Source organism: Heterodontus francisci, chromosome X (genome assembly GCF_036365525.1).
Source record: "Heterodontus francisci isolate sHetFra1 chromosome X, sHetFra1.hap1, whole genome shotgun sequence".
Classification (NCBI taxonomy): domain Eukaryota; kingdom Metazoa; phylum Chordata; class Chondrichthyes; order Heterodontiformes; family Heterodontidae; genus Heterodontus; species Heterodontus francisci.
In genome coordinates this window covers 11,962,653-11,978,105 of record NC_090421.1, presented here as the reverse complement: position 1 = coordinate 11,978,105, position 15,453 = coordinate 11,962,653, and positions in this window count along the sequence as shown.

The window sequence follows — 15,453 nt, the reverse complement described above, 5'->3', positions numbered from 1 at the left end:
TGGATGTAAAAGGTCTCATGGCAATGTTCGAAGAACTGCAGGGGAGCTCTCCCCAGTGTCCTGGTTAACAGCTATCCTTCAGCCAACATCGTTAAATGCACATAATCTGATCATTTCTCTCATTGTTGGTTGTGGGAGCTTGCTGCGTGCAAATTGGCTGCTATATTTCCTACATTGCAACAGTGACTATACCAGAAGTGCTGCATTGGCTTTGGGATGTCCAGAAGTTATGAAAGGCGCTATAGAAATGTAATGATTCCTTTCTTTCACCCAGCTTAGTGCCAGCTTGACTATAGTTAGTCACACTCTTGCCTTTCAGTCAGGAGGCTAGTTGGTGCCAGTCCCACTCTAGGGTTTGGCAATGTAATCTAGGCTAATGCTTTAGTGTGGTCTGCCTTCCCATTGCAATATTCCAAGACAAGGTGGAGTCTCCTGGTGTGCCTGCCTCAATCAATTGGCGTTTCATCTTAGTGGTTCCGTTTGAAGCCTTCCTTTGCATATGGAGATGGTGGTGTAGTTGTAATGTCATTGAGCTAGTAATTTAGAGGCCCAGGCTAATGCCCTGGGGACATGGGTTTAAATCCCACCATGGCAGCTGGTGGAATTTAAATTCAATTAATTGATATAAATCTGGAATTGAAAGCTAATCTCAGTAATGGTGCCATGAAACTATCATTGATTGTTGTAAAAACCCATCTGGTTCACTCATGTCCTTTAGGGAAGGAAATCTGCTGTCCTTACCTGGTCTGGCCTACATGTGACTCCAGACTCACAGCAATGTGGTTGACTCTTAACTGCCCTATGAAATGGTCTAGCAAGCCACTCAGTTCAAGGGCAATTAGGGATTGGCAGCAAATGCTGGCCTTGCCAGCGATGCCCACATCCCATAAAGGAATAAAAAAACACAATCTGGCTTCCAGGTTTACCTACAGAACAACACTGACTGCACTTCAACAAGTAACCTATTGGCTAATGAGGCACTTTGGGATGTTTTGAGGATGTGAATGCCTCGAAATAAATGAAAGTTCCTTTTTTTAAAATCTGGTTTGCAAGGTATGCACTTTATCCGCTGTGTTTGTGACATGACAGTGACCCCAGAATCACCCCTTCGGTACAAACTGTTTGAGATGTTTTTGAAGGGTGAGAAAGTGTTACATAATTGCAGCATTTTCCCTTTCTCATCACAGAAATCTGCTGACCTGTTCATTGCTGCAATGATTATTCTCCATTCTTCCTGCAAATGGCCTTTTTGACTGGGAAAAGAGCACTTTGTGTGTGGAAAGTACATGTTTAGATTTGATCTGCTTTCGATCTGGTAATTTGTGTGTGCGTGTGTGTGAAAGCCCTGAGGCTTGTATTGTCCAGCTACTAGTTGGGAGGGCAGAAATAGCACAAAGTAAACATCCACAATAGGCTCCCGTGTGTGGCACTGCCTACTTTTGCCAATCATTTTCTATGTTGCACGCAGAGAAAATGAACACAAACAGCCTCCTTCCTATTTTTGCTTTGTGTGCAAATGTCAACCGTGGCCCAGTGGGTAGCACTCCACGCCTCTGAGTCAGAAGGTCATGGGGTCACAATCCCACTACCGGAATTTGAGCACAAAATTTCGGCTGACATTCCAGGGTCAGCTGAGGGAGTGCTGTACTGTCAGAGGTGCCGTCCTTCAAATGAGATATAAAACCACGGCCCTGTCTGCCCTCTCAGGTGGACATAGAGGATCCCACAGCCACTATTTCGAAGAGACGCACGGGAGTTCTGCGTGGTGGCCTGACAAATATTTATCTCTCAACTAGCGCCACGGATTATTTGGACATTATCACATTGCTGTGTGTGGGATCTTGCTGTGCGCAAATAGGCTGCAGCATTTCCTAAGTTACAACGGTGACTACACTTCAGCCGTACTTCATTGGCTGTAAAGCTCTTTGGGGCATCCTGAAGTAGTAAAATGGGAGGTCTTTCAACAATATAAACCTGTATTTCTATTGCGTCTTTAACCTAGTAAAACATCCCAAGGTGTTTCATCGCAGCGTTATCCTTTTTAAAGGAAGCCCTCTGCTTTGGTCAGGCGGTGCCTTCTCTCTTGGCTTATTTTGAAAAGAGGACACTTCCTGTGGGTGCAGACTGAGGACCCTGTTGTCAGTCACTGAATAGGCACAAGTGGCCTCCTCTCCTCTGCTAACCTTTTCTTTCTAATTCGTTCATGGGATGTGGGCATCGCTGGCAAGGCTGGCATTTATTGCCCATCCCTGATTGCCCTTGAGAAGGACAGCCCTTCAGGCAGCTTGTACCGCTAACAAGTGCACCATGCGAGATTGTGATTGTGTTCTGCCTCAGGATCGCAGTATCACCTCTGCAAGAAATGTGTCTGTCATTCACAATATGTTTCTTGCTCTCCGGGGACAGGAGGTTGCATAGACTAGGCTTGTATTCCCTTGAGTTTGGACAGTTGAGGAGTGATCTGATTGACGTGTTTAAAATGGTAACAGGATTTAATAGGGTAGATATGAATATCATATTTCCTCTGGTGGGGGGAGTCCAGAACAAGGGGGCATAACCTTAAAATGTGAGCTAGACCATTCAGGGGTGATGTCAGGGAGCACTTCTTCACACAAAGGGTAGTGGAAATCTGGAACTCTACCCCAAAAGGCCAGGGATGTTGAGAGTCAATTGGAGCTTACAAAACTAAGATAGGAAATGTTAAGACAGGGTATCAAGGGATATGGAGAATAAGGTGGGAAATTGGAGTTGAGTTACAGATCAGCCATGATCTAACTGAATGGCGGAGCAGACTCACAGGGCTGATTGGCCTCCTCCTGTTCCTATGGTCCCTACAGTCCTAAAGCAAGAGATCACTATGGAGATAGAAAACTGTGTATATGTAATAGAGGGTTTTCACTACCATTATGAATGCTGGGATAGCACTGCCTCCATTGCTTTCTTTTGCTTTCAAATTCCTTCGGGCTACCGCCCCCTGCAGCCATGCAGTGGATGCAGTTTTCCACCTTTAAACATTGTATTTTTCACTGTGTGGCAATGCATCTAGTATATGGTACACAATTAAATTTCATACCTGGGGTTTGTCCAGTCTTGATCGGGCTGACACTGCGAGTTACACTGTGTCTAGTGTCAGCCAATGAGTTGGAGGTGGGGTGGGATTTATGGCTGGATTCACAGCAAACAGTGCATTTTCCAGCAAACAAAATCTATTTACTCAGCAACAGGTCTGTTTAAACAGTGCACTACAGCAAGCAGTCTACAGAGTCTATTTAAACAGCTTCGATAAACTACAGCAAAGAGAATCCCTGACTGAAACTGCAGCAAAGCCTCCCGATAAAGGTGGGGGTGGAGGTGGTTGGGCACGGGGTTGCGGAGAGGGCTAGGGAATTAGACAGGATTCCTGGTCACCATGCAGCAATAGCTGCTGAAATGTACCTGCACATAGATGCCAAGTGAGGACAGTATCTGGTGTTGGTTATGATGCCAACTCCACCATGATTGAGTAAGCTGCTGGCACTCACACAAGCAGAATGGGCATCTGGATGAGGCACTGGAAGTCGGGCAGCAGGGATGGTAACCTCCGGAGGTTCCCACCATCATAGATGCCAGTCTTCAGACAATTTAATTCACTCCAATGAGATCAAGGAACAGCTGACGGACTAGATACAGCAAAGATTATGGGCCCTGACAACACTTCGGCTGTAGTACTGAAGACTTGTGCTCCAGAGCTAGCTGTCCCCTTAGCAGTACAGTTACAATGCAGGCATCTACCCAACAATGTGGAAAGTTGCCCAGGTATGTCCTGTCCACAAAAAGCAGGCCAAATCCAATCTGGCCAAATACCGCCTCATCAATCTACTCTCGATCATCAGAAAAGTGATGGAAGATGTCATCGGCAGTGCTATTCAGCGGCACTTACTCAGCACTCACCTGTTCACCAATGCTCAGTTTGTGTTCCACCAGGGCTACACAGCTCCAGATCTCATTACAACCTTGGTCCAAACATGAACAAAAGAGATGAATTACAGAGGCGAGGTGAGAGTGACAGCCCTTGACATCAAGGCAGCATTTGACCGAGTATGACATCAAGGAACCCTAGCGAAATTGAAGATAATGGGATTTAGGGGGAAAACTCTCCACTGGTTGCAGTCATACCTAGCACAAAGGAAGATGGCTGTGGGAGGTCAATCATCTCAGCCCCAGGAGTTCCTCAGTGTAGTGTCCTAGGCCCAACCATCTTGAGCTGCTTCATCAATGACCATCCCTCCATAATAAGATCAGAAGTGGGGAGGCTTGCTGATGATTGCACAGTGTTCAGTTCCATTCGCAACTCGGCAGATATTGATGCAGTCCGTGCCTGCATGCAGCATTCAGGCTTGGGCTGATAAGTGGCAAGTAACATTTGTGGCACTCAAGTGCCAGGCAATGACCATCTCCAACAAGAGAGAATTTAGCCATCTTTCCTTGATATTCAATGGTATTGCCATTGCTGAATCCCCCATCATCAAAATCCTGGGGGTCACCATTGACCAGAAACTTTACTGGAGTAGCCATATAAATACTGTGGTTACAACAGCAGGTCAGAGACTGGGAATTCTGCGGCGAGTAACTCACCACCCAATGCCTGTCCACCATCTACAAGGCACAAGTAAGGAGTGTGATGGAATACTCTCCACTTGCCTGGATGGGTGCAGCTCCAACAACACTCAAGAAACTCAACACATCCAGGACAAAACAGCCCGCTTGATTGGCAACCCATCCACCACCTTAAACATTCACTCCCTCCACCAACGCACAGTGGCAGCAGTGTGTACCATCTAAAAGATGCACTGCAGCAACTCACCAAGGCTCCTTCAACAGCACCTTCCAAACCCGCGACCTCTTCCACCTAAAGAAAGGCAGCAGACGCATGGGAACACCACAGCCTACAAGTTCCCCTCCTGCCACACACCACCCTGACTTGGAATTAGATCGCCGTTCCTTCACTGTCGCTGGGTCAAAATCCTGGAACTCCCTTCCTAACAGCACTGTGGGTGTACCTACACCACATGGACTGCAGTGGTTCAAGAAGGCAGCTCACCACCACCTTCTCATGGGCAATTAGGGATGGACAATAAAGGCCAGCGACGCCCACATCCCATGAAAGAATAAACAAAATTGTATCTGAGCAACAGCCATCCCATTTGTGACAGGAGCAGTCAGGGGAGAAGGGAGAAGTGTGATGGTGGGGTGAGGGTGAGGGAATGGGGAAATGATGGAAAGTTAACTCTTTAAGAAAATCATTTGTTTTCTTTAAAAACAACACATGGAGCTCCTGCTGCTTGTAGACTGAACATTACTGTAAAATCTCTGAGCAACAGTCAAAACCACAAACATTCCCCTTCCTCGTAAACCCCATCACTCCACCCTCTTCCCTGATTGGAAATTTTCCACGTTCAAATCAAAATCATTTTTCAAAGCTGGACCTTTCTGCAGTGAGAGGAACTTGCAGCAAAACAAATTGTTATCGTTCCTGCCGAACGCAAATCATTTAGCCACAACCCTACGTGTTTCAATTTAGACTCTTGTGTATCGTTGAGTTTTTGTGTAAATAACTGATAAACCCGGGCTGAGCATTCAGATGAGATTATCTGTTATAAATCCTCAAGTCACCACAAGCATGAAAGTAACGGAAGCCTTTTTGAACGAACACAAAACCTACGATTAATATGGACTTTTGGAACTGTGCAGAATATTATGCAGTCCTGTAGCCTGCATCTCACTCCAGTTGATTATTTCATGATGTTTCAGAAATGCACAGCTTGGGCTTGTGAGACAATAACACCCCCCCTCCCCCCACCCCAGCATGGTACTGAGCCACACAACGCCACCTGGACACCAGGAACATAACAGTAGTCCCAATACCCAGAGTTGCTCACATAGAACATGTCATTTGAATACTCCTGCTCACAGGATATTTAACGTCCGATGCCACTTCCAGTGGAAAATCTTGGAAGCGCCCACCACATTTTTCTACTCAAAACTGCCCTGCTGTCATCATATTTGGGTTGGGAAATCCTGATGGAATGTGCATGTTTTTTTTTATTCATTCACGGGATGTGGGCGTCGCTGGCCAGGCCAACATTTATTGCCCATCCCTAATTGCCCTTGAGAAGGTGGTGGTGAGCTGCCTTCTCGAACCGCTGCAGTCCATGTGGGGTAGGTACACCCACAGTGCTGTTAGGAAGGGAGTTCCAGGATTTTGACCCAGCGACAGTGAAGGAACGGCGATGTAGTTCCAAGTCAGGATGGTGTGTGACTTGGAGGGGAACTTGTAGGTGGTGGTGTTCCCATGTATTTGCTGCCCTTGTCCTTCTAGTTGGGAGAGGTCGCGGGTTTGGAAGGTGCTGTCGAAGGAGCCTTGGTGCATTGCTGCAGTGCATCTTGTAGATGGTACACACTGCTGCCACTGTGCGCCGGTGGTGGAGGGAGTGAATGTTTGTGGATGGTGTGCCAATCAAGCGGGCTGCTTTGTCCTGGATGGTGTCGAGCTTCTTGAGTGTTGTTGGAGCTGCACCCATCCAGGCAAGTGGAGAGTATTCCATCACACTCCTGACTTGTGCCTTGTAGATTGTGGACAGTCTTTGGGGAGTCAGGAGGTGAGTTACTCGCCTAAAGATTCCTAGCCTCTGACCTGCTCTTGTAGCCACGGTATTGATATGGCTGCTCCAGTTCAGTTTTCGGTCAATGGTAGCCCCTAGGATGTTGATAATGGGGGATTCAGCGATGGTAATGCTGTTGAATGTCAAGAGGAGATGGTAAGATTCTCTTTTGTTGGAGATGGTCATTGCCTGGCACTTGTGTGGCACGAATGTTACTTGCCACTTATCACCCCAAGCCTGGATATTGTCCAGGTCTTGCTGCATTTCTACGCGGACTGCTTCAGTATCTGAGGAGTTGCGAATGGTGCTGAACATTGTGCAATCATCAGCGAACATCCCCACTTCTTGAAGGAAGGTCATTGATGAAGCAGCTGAAGATGGTTGGGCCTAGGACACTACCCTGAGGTACTCCTGCAGTGGTGTCCTGGAGCTCAGATGATTGACCTCCAACAACCACAACCATCTTCCTTTGCGCTAGGTATGACTCCAGCCAGCGGAGGGTTTTCCCCCTGATTCCCATTGACCTCAGTTTTGCTAGGGCTCCTTGATGCCATACTCGGTCAAATGCTGCCTTGATGTCAAGGGCAGTCACTTTCACCTCACCTCTTGAGTTCAGCTCTTTTGTCCATGTTTGAACCAAGGCTGTAATGAGGTCAGGAGCTGAGTGGCCCTGGCGGAACCCAAACTGAGCATCACTGAGCAGGTTGTTGCTAAGCAAGTGCCGCTTGATGGCACTGTTGATGACACCTTCCATTACTTTACTGATGATTGAGAGTAGGCTAATGGGGCGGTAGTTGGCCGGGTTGGATTTGTCCTGCTTTTTGTGTACAGGACATACCTGGGCAATTTTCCACATTGCTGGGTAGATGCCAGTGTTGTAGCTGTACTGGAACAGCTTGGCTAGGGGCGCGGCAAGTTCTGGAGCACAGGTCCTCAGTACTATTGCTGGAATGTTGTCAGGCCCCATAGCTTTTGCAGTATCCAGTGTGTGGATATTGGGTGGTAAACATTTGTAATTCCCTGTGACTCCCCCAACACCCCATGGTCTAATAACCTGCTAACACTCACTTGGAAGTGGGAGAGTATGGATTTCCAACTGGAGGAAACATTGCATTTAATACCTGCTTATATTGCTCTCCCTCAGGCAGACAAGGCCTTGGAGGTGAAACAAAGGGTACATCACATGTGCTCTTGCACACAGTAAAGTGCATCACGTGTGTCCTTGCACACTTTAAGGTACATCACATGTGGCCTTGTACACAGTAAAGTACATCAAACCTGTTGTCATGGTCAGCTGTTAAGGGATGTGGGTGGTTCCCACTGTTCACCTCCCGACTGACCGCAGCTGTATTTTGTTTAAAATGACGAGTTCGTCCGAGTGTTTTACTTGCCAAATAAACAGAGTGACAGGTTTTCTTGTAGGTTTAAAACTAAAGATTAATTATTAATTGAACAATATTCATTCCCTCGAAATGTTCGCCACACCACTCACGCATGCATTCACTCTCACATGCACTTTCAAGAGGAAAAAGACAGAAGGTAAATGGTAAGAGCTCAAGGTGTGGTAAGTGTTCATAGTTTATGGTAAACCTGTTGAATCTTCCCAGTAGGAAAGACTCTGTTTAAAGGTGCTGGCCTGGGTTGTTTGTAGTCTTGAACTTGTTGAGGTGCTGTAGATTTCTGGTGGTTAAGATTTCAGACTGGAGATGGCGGGTCACTTTCAGTTCTCTGCTGCACTAAGTTGAAGTGTAGAATTAGCAGCAGGGCTCCTTCTTGTTTAGGTTGGGTCTTTCCACTGCCTTCTGTGATGTGTCTGTGATCTCTCTCTCTCACAATTCGTCATATTAGCATTTCTGGTACCTGACACATGGTCTCTCCCCTGCTTGATTTTCCTTTCACATCAATAGGAAAGAAAATAGTGAAAGGTGTAGAAAGAAAAAAAGACTCGCATCTATATAGCACCTTTTATGACCTCAGGATGTCGCAAAGTACTTCACAATCAATGAAGTACTTTTGAAGTGCAGTCACTGTTCTAATGTAGAAAACACGGCAACCAATTTGTGCACAGCAAGCTCCACAAACAGACTGTTGGCCTCGATTATGTGCTCAAGTCTGTGAGAGAATCTAACCATCCCCTTATGCCCCCACCTCAATGAATTTTGCGTTCGGCATGACATTGAACTTTTCTTCTGTCACCTTCGCCTCCATGCTTACTTCTTTGACCAGGAGTCCTCCCCCCCAACCAGCGGACCCATTCACCTGCCTCCAGCATTCTCCCTCCACCTGGACACAGCCCCCCACCTCCACCCCCACCCCAGTCTCTTACCCACTCTTGATCTTTTCATTGAGAACGGTTGGCGAGACATCGGCCGTCTCAATTTCTGTGCTCCCCTCACTCACCCTAACCTGTCCCCCTCTGAATTTGCTGCACTCCGTTCTCTCAAGTCTAACCCCGACGTGGTCATCAAACCTGCAGACAAGAGTGGTGCTGCTGTTGTCTGGCGTACCGACCTCTACCTTGCAGAGGCTGAGCGCCAACTCTGACACTTCTTCCTACCTCCCCCTGGACCATGACCCCACCACCTAATATCAAGCTACTGTCCACAGGACTGTCACTGACCCCCTCTGGAGATCTTCCCTCTACAGCTTCCAACCTCACAGTCCGGCAACCCCGGACAGCCCGCTTCTACCTCCTTCCTAAAATCCACAAACAGGACTGTCCTGGCAGACCCATTGTTTCAGCCTGTTCCTGCCCCACTGAACTTATTTCTTCCTATCTTGACTCGATCTTTTCTCCACTGGTCCAGTCTCTTTCCACCTACATCCGTGACTCTTCTGACACCCTACGTCATTTTGACAATTTCCAGTTTCCTGGTCCCAACCGCCTCCTCTTCACTATGGAAATCCAATCTCTCTACACCTCCATCCCACACCAGGACGGTTTGAGGGCTCTCCGCTTCTTCCTTGAACAGAGGCCCAACCAGTCCCCATTCACCACCACCCTCCTCCGCCTGGCTGAACTTGTTTTCACATTGAACAACTTCTCCTTCAACTCCACGCACTTCCTTCAAGTAAAAGGCGTTGCTATGGGTACCCACATGGGTCCTAGTTATGCCTGTCTTTTTGTGGGATAAGTCGAACATTCTTTGTTCCAGTCCAACTCAGGCACCCTCCCCCAACTCTTTTTCCGGTATATTGATGACTGTATCAGTGCCGTTTCCTACTCCCGCCCCGAACTGGAAAACTTTATCAACTTTGCTTCCAATTTCCACCCTTCTCTCACCTTTACATGGTCCATCTCCGACACTTCCCTTCCCTTTCTCGACTTCCCTGTCTCCATCTCTAGGGATAGGCTGTTTACTAATATTCATTATAAGCCCACCGACTCCCACAGCTACCTCGACTACACTTCTTCACACCCTGCCTCCTGTAAGGACTCTATTCCATTCTCCCAGTTTCTCTGTCTCCAACGCATCTGCTCTGATGATGCTACCTTCCACGACAGAGCTTCTGATATGTCTTCCTTTTTCTTCAACTGAGGATTCTCCCCCTGACTGTGGTTGACAGGGCCCTCAACCGTGTCCGGCCCATTTCCCGCACTTCTGCCCTCACCCCTTCCCCTCCCTCCCAGAACCGTGACAGGGTTCCCCTTGTCCTCACTTTCCACTGCACCAGCCTCCACATCCAGAGGATCATCCTCTGCCATTCCTGCCACCTCCAGCATGATCCCACCACCAAACACATCTTCCCCTCCCCTCCCCTGTCAGGATTCCAAACGGATCGTTCCCTCCGTGACACCCTCGTCCTCTCCTCCATTACCCCCAACACCTCGTCTCCTTCCCACGGCACCTTCCTCTGCAATTGCAGGAGGTGTAATACCTGCCCTTTTACCTCCTCTCTCCTCACTATCCCAGGCCCCAAGCACTCCTTTCAGGTGAAGCAGTGATTTCCTTGTACTTCTTTCAATGTAGTATACTGTATTCGCTGCTCACAATGCGGTCTCCTCTACACTGGGGAGACCAACGTATGACCCCGAGCTTCCAGTTGTTTGCCATTTCAACACTACCCCCTGCTCTCATGCCAACATTTCTGTCTTTGGCCTGCTCCAGTGTTCCAGTGAACATCAACGCTACCTCGAGGAGCAGCACCTGATCTTTTGATTAGGCACTCTACAGCCTCGTGGACTGAACATTGAGTTCAATAACTTCAGAGCATGACTGGCGTTTTTATAATATTTTATTTTTTAACCATGTGCCTGCTTTTCATGTAGTCAGAGCTGCTCATTGTTCTGCTATTAACACCCTCTCTGGACGAATGCTTTGTTTTTCACCACAAGCATTAACACACACTTTGCCTTTGTCCCAGGATAGCTTTGTTATTTAATCTCTCCTGCCCTCTGCCCTATCAAACACCTTCCCCTTTGTTCTCTCCCCCACTCCCCTCCCCTTCACTTGCTTAAAACCTAATTCTTTTCTAACCTTTGCCAGTTCTGATGAGGGGGGGTCACAGACCTGAAACATTAACGTTGCTTCTCTCTCCACAGATGCTGCCAGACCTGCTGAGTATTTCCAGCACTTCTTGTCTTTCTTTCAGATTTCCAGCATCTGCAGTATTTTGCTTTGATATTAGAGAATCTAACCATCTCCCCTTGACATTCAATGGCATTACCATTGCTGAAACCCCCATCATCAACATCCTGTAGGTTACCCATTGAACAGAAAAATAAATGGACCAGCCATATAAATACTGCAGTTACAAGAGCAGGTGAAAGGCTGGAAATTCTGTGGCAAGTGTTACGACCAGGTGAGAAGGGGTCTAGGGGTTCCCTCTCAGCCGTTGCCTGGTTTAACCGTAACAGGTTTAATTTTAGAAACACTGTGTTTTTAGCGCCCCCCCCCCCTTAGTGAATTCTTGTTCACTACTCCAATTGTAAGGCAAAAAAATCAAACAGGTTTACTTAGATTTAAACAAGAAAGGTAGAAGTTTATTAATCTTAAACTCGAATCCGGTTAACGACTACGAATATGCGACACGACCATGTGATAAACACACATGCAGATAGAGACAGAAAAAATAGAAGAAACAAAGGGGAAAAGTTTGAGGCAATATCTGGTTGTTACAGTCAAGTTCAAGGTGGAGTCTTTGGTTGCCGGTCAGTCCTGCTGTTTGTTAGGGCCCAGTTCACACTTCAACTTATTTCAATTTCGGAGTCTTTTCTCTCTTGAGGTTTACGTGTCTTCCGTGGGTCAGGTGGCTTGGGAGAAAGCAAGAGAGAGAGAGCGGCTTCCTTGTTCCAGCTTCAGTTACAAACTGCCCTCTGAATTCAAACAGTCCTGTGGCTAGTTCAAAAAACCTGGACCAGTCAGTTAGTCATGTGACCAGCTGGTTTAACCAGTCCTGGTTTTGTGGATTGTATCATCTTAGCAGGCCCTGGAATGCGTTTCCTTGCCCCTTCAATGTCTGGTGATCAAAATCCATTTGGGTTAATTGGAGCAGGGAATAGCCCTTTGTCTACACAAGCAGCATCTCTTTGTACGCAAATGTCCTTCCAGCCCAGTGTCTGGTGATCTTCAAAATAGTAATTTCTTCACTGCAGCAACAGTTTAAAATCAATGTTCATGTGACAAAATTAATATGCCTCATTCTTGGCAGGTGGGGGCCTGCATGACACAAGTAATGCATCTCCTGACTCCCCAAAGCTTGTTCACCATCTACAAGGCACAAGTCAGGAGTGTAATGGAATACTCTCCACTTGCCTGGATGGGTGCAGCTCGAACAACACTCAAGAAGCTCGACACCATCCAGGACAAAGCAGCCCGTTTGATCAACACCTCATCCACCACCGTCAACATTCACTCCCTCTACCACCGATGCACAGTGGCAGCAGTGTGTACCATCTACAAGATGCAGTGCAGCAAATTGCATAGGCTCCTTCGATAGCACTTTCCAAACTGCAACTTCTACCGCCTAGAAGGACAAGGGCAGTAGACACATGGGAACACACATGCAAGCTCCCCTCCAAGTCATACACCATCCAGACTTGGGACTATATCGCTTTTCCTTCATTGCCGCTAGGTCGAAATCCTGGAACTCCCTTCCTAACAACACTGTGGGTGTACCTACCCCACATGGACTGCAGTGGTTCAAGAAGGCAGCTCACCACCACCTTCTCAAGGGCAAATGGAATGGGCAATAAATGCTGGCTTTGTCAGCACCGGTCACATCCCAAGAACAAATAAAGAAACATAGAATTTCATAGAGTTTACAGCACAGAAATGGGCCATTTGGCCCAACCAGTCCATGCCGGCCTTTACACTCCACTTGAGGCTCCTTCCATCCTTCCTCATCTAACTCTATCATCATAACCCTCTATTTCCTTCTCCCTCGTATACTTATCCAGCTTAAATGCATTTATACTATTCACCTGAACCACTCCCTGTGATAGTGAGCTCCACACTCTAATCACTCTCATATTGTTGTCTACACCAAGCAGAAACCTCCTCGCAGATAAGATCTCTGAAGGCAGCTTGGATCCACATGGCTCTACGAAACATCGTATTAGCCTGAGAAAAACTGGCAAGGTGACCAAAGAATGAAATGAGAAGCAGGAGGACCAAGAACTGTGTCACGAGAAAGTTTAACTCAAGCCACCATAAAACACTCATGCCATCTGATGAATGAGATGGAGAAGCACAGTCAGTCACCCACCTCTTTGACTTTTTCTGCACAGTGCACATATATCCATCGCACTGCGGGGGGGGGTGGGGTGGGGAAGATGTGTAATTGTGATTTTGGACAATGTAAAAAGGGTGATATGGGATCAGCCACACCCTCATGTGTTGCCCATAGCTCAGTTGGTAGCACTCTGGCCTCTAAATCAGAAGACTGTGGGTTCAAGCCCCACTCCTGGAAAGCTGCTGGAGGTGAGACCCCTCACACTCTGGGTTACAACACAGGGAGGAAGAAGAATGTGTTGGATGATGTGTTTTAAAATGACCGGAGAATTACAAGAGCATTTACATCACAAGAACAGGCCAAGTGGTCTCTGCTGGTGTTTCTGTTCCCCATGAGCCTCTTCATCTGACCCTATCAACTGATCCTTGTATTGCTTTCTTTCTGATACGCTCACCTAGCTTTCCCCTTAAATGCATCTAACCTGTTCATCTCAACCACTCCCTGGAGTAGCAAGTTCCACGTTCTCACCACTCTCTGGGTAAAGCAATTTCTCCTGAATTCCTTCTTGGATTTATTAATGACTGACGTATATTTATGGCCCCAAGTTCTGGTCTTGCCTGCAAGTGGAAACATCTCTATGTCCGCTCTATCAAAACCTTTCGTAATTTTAAAGACCTCTATTAGGTCACCCGTCAGCCTTCTCTCTTCTAGAGAAAGGAGCCCCCGCCTGTGTATCATTTCCTAATAGGTATAATCTCTCTAGTATCACTCTAGTAAATCTTCTCTGCACCCAGAATGAGATGGTCCAATAATTTCAATGATTTCAAAGTATAAATGTGTGATGATTTATAGTAACATTTCTTGCACTGTTAATTTAAATAAATCATGGGTTATTTAGCAGGCATCCAATGACTTGAGTGCTGCCTGTTAGGCATTTGGAATAGATTCCAAATGAAAGAAAACATTGGCACCATTTTCATCACCTGCAACACCATGTAAGGCTTGTCTGTAAGTACTTTTCCGATGTAGGACAAGTAATAAATGCTAGTTCAAATCAGTCTTAACTATTTGACTGCTACAGACCAAAGGAAACTTCAATCTCCCTGGGACTGCCATTTTGTTCTTGAAGTTTTTCAGTTCAGAGTGCCAGAGGAATTAAATCACACTGTGCAATGTTAGTATTAAGAGTGTTTGTGCAAACTCATTTTCAGCTGTTATTCCCCTGATGTTTGAACCTTTCACCATATTGAGCAATTAACCTGATCAACGTTGTCAATTTCCTTCATTCCTTCAAGGACACGCATGATGCATCTCACTGTGTCAGGCCCCAGTAAAGACATATCATATTCCTACTTTTAAGGTGAGAACACTCTCCCCCCTGGTGTGACCACATATTGCCCCAGTGTTTTTAAAGACTGAGCACACACCAATTATCTAAGGAGATGCGATTTAGTTTATCACCCCATCAGTCTACTCTCAATCATCAGCAAAGTGATGGAAGGTGTCATCAACAATGCCATCAAGCGGCACGTACTCGCCAATGTTCCAAAAGTATACAGTCAGGTCAGTGTTGTCAGTGGGGCCCTATATAAAACTGATAGTCAGGATTAGAGTTGCCAACTCTGGGTGGACATATTCCTGGAGGTTTCATCATGTGACCTCTCACCTCCAAGGATGTGGATTTGAGCATTCTGCAGCAGTGCGACTTATCCACATTGGTATGAAGTGACTGTGTTAAAGGCGACGGTATAAAGGATTTTCATAAAATCAGAGTGAATATTCCCCTGTTTCTACAGTAGACTGGCCGACCTCCCAACTTGAAGCCTTCATTTACTTGAGCACATCCAAGTTGCCGCCCCTGCTTCAGGCCGTCTGCTGCTGAAACCCTCATCCATCCCTTAATTACTCCCATCTTCCATCCTATGTAAACTTGGGCTCATCCAAAACTCTACTGCCCATATTTTAACTCATACCAAGTCCCGTTCCCCCCTGTGCTCACTGACTTACATTGACTCCCAGTCCGGCAACGCCGCAATTTTAAAATTCTCTCCCTTGTCTTCAAATCCCTCCATAGCCTTGCCCCTCCCTATCTCTGTAACCTCCTCCAGTCCCTTAACCCTCTGAGATATCTGCTCCT